Raw genomic sequence first — 8,861 nt, 5'->3', positions numbered from 1 at the left:
TTGTCTTTCTGGATTTGTGGGTGATTTAGATCATTTTCAATTTTATCAGTGATCCTCTCATCTCTCTGCATTTTTCCAGGCACTTTGGTGGCTTCTGTTACCTGATGATGCAAGTCTTGGCAGGCAGAAATGGCAGCAGTGAGAATCCCCACTATGATACTGTGTGTGTGTGTGTGTGTGTGTGTGTGTGTGTGTGTGTGTGTGTGTGTGTGTGTGTGTGTGTGTGTGTGTGTGTGTGTGTGTGTGTGGCATCCGGTGTTGATTTAACGATTGGCAATCACAGTGAGAGAGGAAACTCTGATTGTGATGAACTTGCCTCCTGCTGTTCTCTCTTGTTGAGTTTCCTTTCCAGCATGACTCGTGTAATTATCCTCCAATTTGTTATCCAGATTTTTTTTCTGGACACAACTACTCAAACATCCAGACAAATCACTTGGAATCAAAGAGTGATTATGGTAGAAAAGGGTCAATGAACTTGTTCCAAGCATCAATGTGACTTCCACTCTTGACACAGGAATGTGGACAGGAGTAATCTCTCCACCACACAACAATGTAGCACTGTTTAAATCATCTGTTAGTGATGTCCTGTCCTTATCTTGTATTAAAACTGATGTTCTGTTGTGTCTGCAAAAGGGAGAGAAAACTTTTTTTGTTAATCAAAAAGAAATTGGTAGAGTCTGATTTCATGTTTCCCTTAAAAAGATGTAAATGTTTAGATTGATTCTATTTATTTTTGCAAAAGGGTCTGAAATTCAAAAATTTACTTGAGGTATAGTGCTGTGCATGCCACTGAACTTACCAAAAAGCTTACAGTGGAACAAAAACAATGTGACAGAGGGGGATGTAGAAGTTACAAAAGCGTCAGGTGTGTTTCAGCCAACCTTCAAGTCTTCAGGGAGAACTTGACAGTAGAACATATTATCTTTAAATCTTGTGTTAGAATGATATTGATAAACATATCAATTAATAATACTGACTGCTCCAGATACGTGTTATGATGTCATTTGCTTATTCCACAGTCCTGAGTATCCTCGACATTATTAATGTGTCCTGTGCTGGCACGTCTTTATTATCTTGGTTTTGTATGTTCAATGAAATGCACAGTAAATTATATGGAGGTATAGCATTAGTGTGTTTGCAGGTCATATTACAGCAGTGTTCACATCTCCCCTGTGCAGTTAATTGACAGTCCACAGGAAGAACTAGAAGAGTGCATTCAGTAGTGTGCAGATCTCCGCCAAGTGTGTCTGGTGGCATGTATAGTCTCAGTTTTCTTTAAGATGCATAGAATAGTGTAATGGTATTGTAACTGAGTGTCACCCTGGGTTCACCCAACTATATAAACTTAAGGTAACAATAAACAGGATGATAAGTCCAAACTCAATTTAAACATTGTTATTTATTTAGAACATTTTGTTGTAACCATAGACTGTATAAAAATATGGACGTATTTACCGTGACGTCACCCGTTGGTTTCTGAAGAGCGGTTTTGAAGCTCAAAGTGAGCCACTCCGGCCGTCGCCATCTTGGCAGTGCGTGACGCTGCCTAACTCCCAGCCAATCAAAAATGGGCAAAGAGGCAGGCCGAATGGCTAAAACAAGCCACCTAGCGGCTGGCGGACCTGTCACTCAAAGCAGCCATGTTCTTCATTATGCATAACTTTACAGCTTAATAAAATTTAAACGGGCAAGTTATAAAAAAAATTCACCCCCCGTACAGTTATCATGAAAGGGGAAATTAGCTACAGAGACCTAAACCGTTTTTTGTACCAGGCTGTAAACATGTTTATTTCTGCTGTAAAGTTGGGCATTTTAACATGGGGGTGTATGGGGATTGACTCACTTTTGGAGCCAGTCTCAAGTGGCCATATAAGGAACTGCAGTTTTTAGCACTTCCGCATTGGCTTCATTTTTCAGCCCTGGAGGTTGCCACTTGGTTGTAACACACCACACAAAATAAAACCCCTCTCTCTCCCCTACCAAACAAAGAAGAGTTGAATCTCACTGAATTGTCCCTCCCGGCTCCCTTGCATTCAGGATGGCAGCAAACTAAAGCATGGATTTATTTATCTCGTATTGTGCCTGACTTTAGTGGCTCATAAAATATCGGATATGGAATTAATCTGCAGATGCTCCAGTTCAAGATGAGACTAAACCTTTCTATGAATGTCAGTTTGTGAGCGATTACAAAAGCCAAAATGTGGCCTGCAACAGACTTGTTTTTAGCCTAGCAGATTGCCAGAAATGCCTTTTGCTGCAGTTGTTGATCATTTGCAGCCCCTACCAGCCAGTTAAGAGGAGTGAGGAGTCAGTAGTCAATGGTGGTATAAAACGCGTTATAAAGTAGGTTTTTCAGCAATTGTGAATCACTGCAACCACAAGAGGTCTTTGAGCATACAGTCATAAATGTGCACAAATATTAGGCTGATGGGTCCGGTAGTATGTGAGATTAGCTGTGGACAGATACACACATGCAAACACACATGGACACACACAAACAAACACATGATCTCCTCCAGTCTTATGTCTGGCGGATACAATTACCATTAACACCATTACAACCCATTCACGTCTTTGTAAAATGTCAACAGGCATAATGCTGCTGCCAAGTTTATGTTCTCAACCACTGCCTGTGTACATTATATGCATTTTCAACAACCTTGTAAGAAAGCTGTCAATTGAACCCCAGTGAACACTGTGAACCAATGCACCAAGAGTGCCAGAAAATTACTTTCTGTGCCCAAGTGAACATTTAATTTCATTTATAGGGAGATCACCATGCAGAGCAATTAAAGGGTTATATGATATAAACTGACATTTAGTGCCAATGCAGGAAATAGTATGGTATTCATATAGCACAGGGAAAATAAGGCTGTGGAGCTCCAGGGATGTGGGTGGATGTACAAAGCGTTTGAGTTTAACATTGTTGATGATCTTAAACCATTTTCCTGAACTTGCTGTGATTTTAGTTGCCTAAGAGAATAGTCATTTTGGGAAATATTTGTTTTCTTGCCAATAATTAGATGAGAAGATCATACCACTTTCATATTTGAGTGCTAAAAATGAAGCTACCTCCAGCAGCCAGTTAGCCTAGCATAAAGAAACAGCTAGCCTAGCTCTATCCAAAGGTAACAAAATCCATCAACTAGCACCTCTAAACCTCACAAAACCAAAGCATAAAAAAGGAAAGTTTCTGCTGCCAGTCAATAAATAATTTCTCACATAATCCCATGTAAACACACAAATTATTGTTATATCATTCCATTTTCTTTCTTTATGCTAAGCTAAGCTAACTGTCTCCTGGCACCATCTTCAAATTTAGATATGAGATACAGATATGAGAGTGGTGATATTTATATTTTAAAGATCACCTCCAGACATGTATTAAGACAAATAAAAAAGACATAAAAGCAACAATAATGTCTGTCTGATATGGTTTTCCAACCACAAAAAGTATCCCGTAATTACCACTTTAATGTCCTTAAAACGGCATCTATTCCTTCTTTGTCATTAAAAATTTCAGAATATATGAATATGCAAATATATTTAATTTCAGAAGTTTTCCAGTTGAACGCAAGATGTTTCCTACTTAATTGAAAAGTTCAGTATATGTGCACTGGAGGCTTCTAGTTTCAACATCACACTTGTGTACTTGTGTAAGCGTATTTCCCAAAATGTCAAACTATTCCTTTAACCATGCTGTAGGATCATGTTGAAATAAAGACTTTAATATTCACCATAAACATTTTCAGATATGTTATATATGAATGTTTTATCAATATAAACAATAAAATATACTTCATCTAGGCAGCATTAGGTTTCCCCAAAACATATTTTTGCAAAATGGTTGCATATGAATGTAGATCAGGCTGGTGTGTGGGCTTTCCTGGCTCTGACAAGGTCGCTTTTTATAGAGGATTATTTAGGGATTTCATCATGTTAATGACACATCGCCTGGAATGTGGATTTAATTTTACAAAGATTTTCACACGAGTGACATGTTTCATAAGATGCTGGATATTTATTTTTCTCTTCTTCCATTTACAAATAAATTTAAGCAAAAAACTAAGAACATTTGTTAACAAGGCCCAAAGACTCCTCTGAGTAAATAATGTAATAGTCGAAAGGGAAATGACTGCCTGCAGCAAACTGTTTGCCTGGCATCTGTACGCTCTGACAACCAGCACACAGCCTCATTTTTAATGTTAAACAGCAGCAATTAAAAAGCTATTCAGCTCCAGATAATTGAGCTTTGTTTATGTAATGGTCCATCAAGATGTCAGGGACACCATACAGCACTAGAGGTACAGTAGCACAGTAGCTTTGAATCACTAACTTTGTTTAGAATTATATTAGCTTTATACCATTTAACATGCAGATGGTCTGTGGCTCTTAATGAGTCATGAGATAAACAATGTTTAAGGATGCGGACATGCTGAGCAGCCAAATATTTTTTGTTGACAGTGTGTGGGTGCTGATTTTTTTTTTCTTATATGGAAAGCCTTTTCTATTTTTTTACATTGTTTTTTTTTTTTTTTTAAACTTGTAACTGCATTGTGATTGTGCTCTGGATTTTCGACATATTTGTCATTACGAGAATTAATGTTTTCAGTGTAGACTGTATGGGTTCCAGTGTTCTTTTGTTGATATTTTTTATGATAATTATCATATTTTCTATTTCTATTCTACAGTTGTGTAGTTAGTACTACTGTACAATACTACAAGTAGTCTTTTCTGTGGAACAGTTGTTTGTTTTTCTGGAATCTTATTGTTAGTCATAATTATTTTCTATTCTGAAACAGATCATTGTTTTTACATTTTATTGGGGAAATTGAGGGAGCTTCACCTTGGGCCCTATTAGCATGTTTTCATGTTTTTCATCACCTCTTTGCAGGTGTAGTTTCTTCTGAAACTGTTGATTTCTTGGAACAAGAGTCCTGCAACAGATGGTTTGGCTCCACAGAGTCCTGATCTCAACATTATGGAGTCAGTCTGGGATTACATGAGGAGACAGAAGCAGCTGAGACGCCAAAATCCAGAGAAGAACTGTGGCAAGTCCTTCAAGATGCAGGAGCAACCTGCCAAGTGCCTGAAAAACTGTGTGTAGGTGTATCGAGGAGAACTGCTGCTGTTTTAAAGGCAAAGCTGCTTTTTGAAAGCATCCTCTCTTTACTTTTAGTGCCTAAAACTTTTGCATAGTACTGTATGTATATTCAGGCTCATTGTCATTTGCTGTGTGAAATGCCTGTTGAAGGTCGCTTGACTGACACATATACTGAATAAATTTACCAGAAGTGTTGACCGTGTGCAGAAGCTGACGTTTTGTTTTTAACTATTGCTTTATACACATCTGTATATATACAAGTGTGCATTCTGCACAGCCAAATATTATGAACAGAAATAGGGTAATTTTTCATGTAAGTGCAGAGCTGTTTTAAGTTTTTACAGTCAAGTCCTAGTTAAAGGATGGACTAACGCACTGTTGGTTTTAGTCCTCTCATGGGATTTGCTGACTACAAACAAAAATCACCAGTCTTATCCTTTAAGTCTCAGGTCTGTAACAGCAAGTCTCAAGCCAAGTCAGATGTCCTTGAATAAAATCCAAGTCAAGTCATGAGTCTTCAGAGGACAAGTGCAACTCACAATGTAGTTTCTGAATACTGACCCTTAAAATGTGAAGCCTGCTCTCTCTGGCTTACTGTCTGGATGTATTTTCACTTCTACTAAGGCCAACCTTACTCCATCAAACATAGTACTGCTGCCTTCAACCGCCTCAGAGAAAAGAGGAGCAATACGTTTTAGAAGGACATGATGGGCTGCAACAACTTGGAACGAGATGAATCAACAATTTGAAGTATAGATTGCCCTTTTTACTCTGCTTGCCTAACAATGGTGATGTTGTTAATAAGTCCAACATGTTGATACAGAGCAAGATGATTCAACAACCAGCCAGTCTGTCATTAAATCTACTGTGGATGGTCATGACCCCCAGAGGATGATATCTAATGTTTTGTACCTCATTTACACCTGACCTGTGATCTGGATAATGCAAGGTGTAAATGTGCTCAGAGCACATTGTGATCAGATCAGCCAGACCGCATCTTGGGGTCAGCAAAGTAAGTTGAAAGGTCACTTAGCTCCATGTCCTCCTGCTAAAGTAAGTCCTGCAAAAGCTACAAGTAGTCTAAGTAGCTAGAAGTCTTCCCTTATATAAAAAAAAAGAATTATGTCCGTTCATGGCAGCAGTTTCATTGACCTTGGACGCACCATGTTTGTTGATTCTGCCAACTCTGCCTAGCTAATTTGCATACTGAGATCTGAATACAAAGCATTTTAATACCAGCTGTAAATGCAAAGATCGGATGTCATTATCCAGATAATGTATCCAGACACAGATCACATGTTAATACCAGGTGTTAATGGGACATTAGGCTTTGTGACACCTTTTCCTTCTCCTTTTCCTTTTTCCTCTTGTGGCACCATCAGGCCAAATTTTCCAGTTTTACACAAGAAAAATCAAATTCCAAGAGGCAGATTGTCATGAAATTTAATGAGCACATTTGTATTTCCCTGAAGAGTATGAATGCTTTAAATTTAAATGACCCTCTGACCTTTCCTCCAGCACTGCCCTCAGGATAAAGCTCCAATTTATGCCTTTATTACAGTAGAAAAATGGTCTGAAGTGAGGGGAGAGAGAGAGAGAGATGGGGAACGACATGTAACAACTGTCCCTGGCCAGATGCGAATTGGGGACGCTGCAGTTCATGGTTGGTCCTTAACCCCTAAGCCACCAGGGCACCCCAAAGATCACATGTTTTCCACTCCTGCTTAGATTCTTAGGGGGAAAAAATCAGTGTGTTGTTTATTTGCAGGGTGTTATTATTGCAGCTTTTAGGACAGGGGTTGGCAGGCAGGGCTAGTGTTTTCAGAACCGGCCACTGAGGAGGAGCCATCACAGGTTTACAGGAGCAATGACACAGGTATGTATATTTTTATTTGTTTTGTTTGTTTAAATATTTTATTAATCAACTGAAAATCCAATAACTGGTTTTCTGAAAAAAAATATTTGGATAAAGTTTGAAATCATTTTGCCATTGCTTAAGTGCTGAAGTAGCCCATCTTTGATCTGTAGATACTAAAATATACCCATTTGTACAGTTATGACACAGGATCAGGCTTTAACCTTTCAATTAGTTTATTGGCTTTACCTTTCAACTAGGCAGCAATAAAAGCCAGCACCTCCACTCCTGATAAAACCCCATGTGATCTGCTGTGTGTGTGAGTTTTCAAGGGCAGTGATGTTGCTGATTTCTGCTCCGTGTGGCTGCTTCCCCAAAATGGAAAGCCTTCATGAATCACACATGGAAATTTGAACACCTTGTGCACTTCAATGTAATATCACAGTTATTACAGTATGAAGCCAAAAATGCAGCTATGTTTCATTCGAACTGTAGGATTTCTGTCATGTTTATATATACATCTGATCACATATTCATAAAATGTCAAAACCTTTTATAGTGTCTGTGTACGGAGTAGAACAAGGCTCATGAAGATTTCACTGTAACGATTAGTACTTTTTTTTAAATTAATAGTAGTATTATAAGTGGTGGTTCATTTTAAATGAAGTCATTTCATAGTATCCAGAGAAACATGACTAAACATGACTCATGACTCACTTTGCATGACTCAAACTTTTATATTTCAAATGTTCTCAGTAATGTAAAATAAGAATTAACATTTCACTTGGACTTTTTTCTGAACAAAATCTCTTTTTTTGTAAAGGAGTCTTACAACAGCAGCAGATACAAAAAACAAACCCCAAATGAATTAATATTCAACCTGATTGGGTGAAGAGGAGGACTATTTCAAACCTGAGTCAAAGCCTGATCCTACAACATTTGCTCAAAATGGGTTTTGCTTATTGTTACTTCACTTAGAGGTTTGACCTTCACAGTGTGTGACGCTGAAACCTGCAACACATAGCACACATATACTAAAATGGACATCTTGTGCCCTGTAGCGGAACTTTTGAAATGAAAAATATTTACATATAGGTTCTGGATTTTACAATGGAGGAGATGCAGTCTTTTGAGAGTTTTTTTTACTATTTATTTAAATTTTTTGTTGGGATCTTTTAAGAAGAGCAGCACACACACACATACCACAAATTGTCTACCACAGCTGCTCAGTGGCCACCAGCCTCAACTGCACACAGGTTTCTATCCTTCTGGTTTTGTTTGTAGTACATCTCTCCATCCTGAGGAGGGCAGCAGGCCCTGCAGTGCAGGGCTGTAAACAGAGCAGCCCATGTGAATAACTGGAATCGCTGCTTTGAACCAGGAAGACAGCTACTCACTGAGTCTGTCAAGTCACAGTAACTGACATCAAGATCACTTCCTGTTTTGTGATCTTCCTTTCATTGTAAAAGCCAGACAGAAATGGGCCCTTAGTTCGAACAAATTTCAAAAGAGATCTGAGTCGTCGAGCAATTACTATTTATATTTTTATTTATATTCTGACCTGAATTCCTTCTTTGTAATTATATGAAACTTTGCTTTCAAAACAACAAAAGAGCAGTTGTTTATTGTTCAGTTTGAACTCTCTTCAAAGCAAGACACAGGTTTACTAAGTTTACAACATCCCTGTTTCAAATTTCCAAGGCACGTTTACAGCAATGTTATCCAGATTGGTAATCATGCTTCTTGGAACAGACTGCCTAAGAGAAAAAAATGCACCACTTACCATATTATTTTTTTTATCTTATCAGTTTTAAAACTGCACAAGGAAATATTTCCATATACACATTGAATCAAATGACTTCACATGTAAATGCTACTCCTGACTCACCTCACTGCCCCTTT

This window comes from Thunnus albacares, chromosome 11 (assembly GCF_914725855.1).
Source record: "Thunnus albacares chromosome 11, fThuAlb1.1, whole genome shotgun sequence".
In the NCBI taxonomy this organism is placed as follows: domain Eukaryota; kingdom Metazoa; phylum Chordata; class Actinopteri; order Scombriformes; family Scombridae; genus Thunnus; species Thunnus albacares.
Note: the sequence above shows the minus strand (reverse complement) of the source record.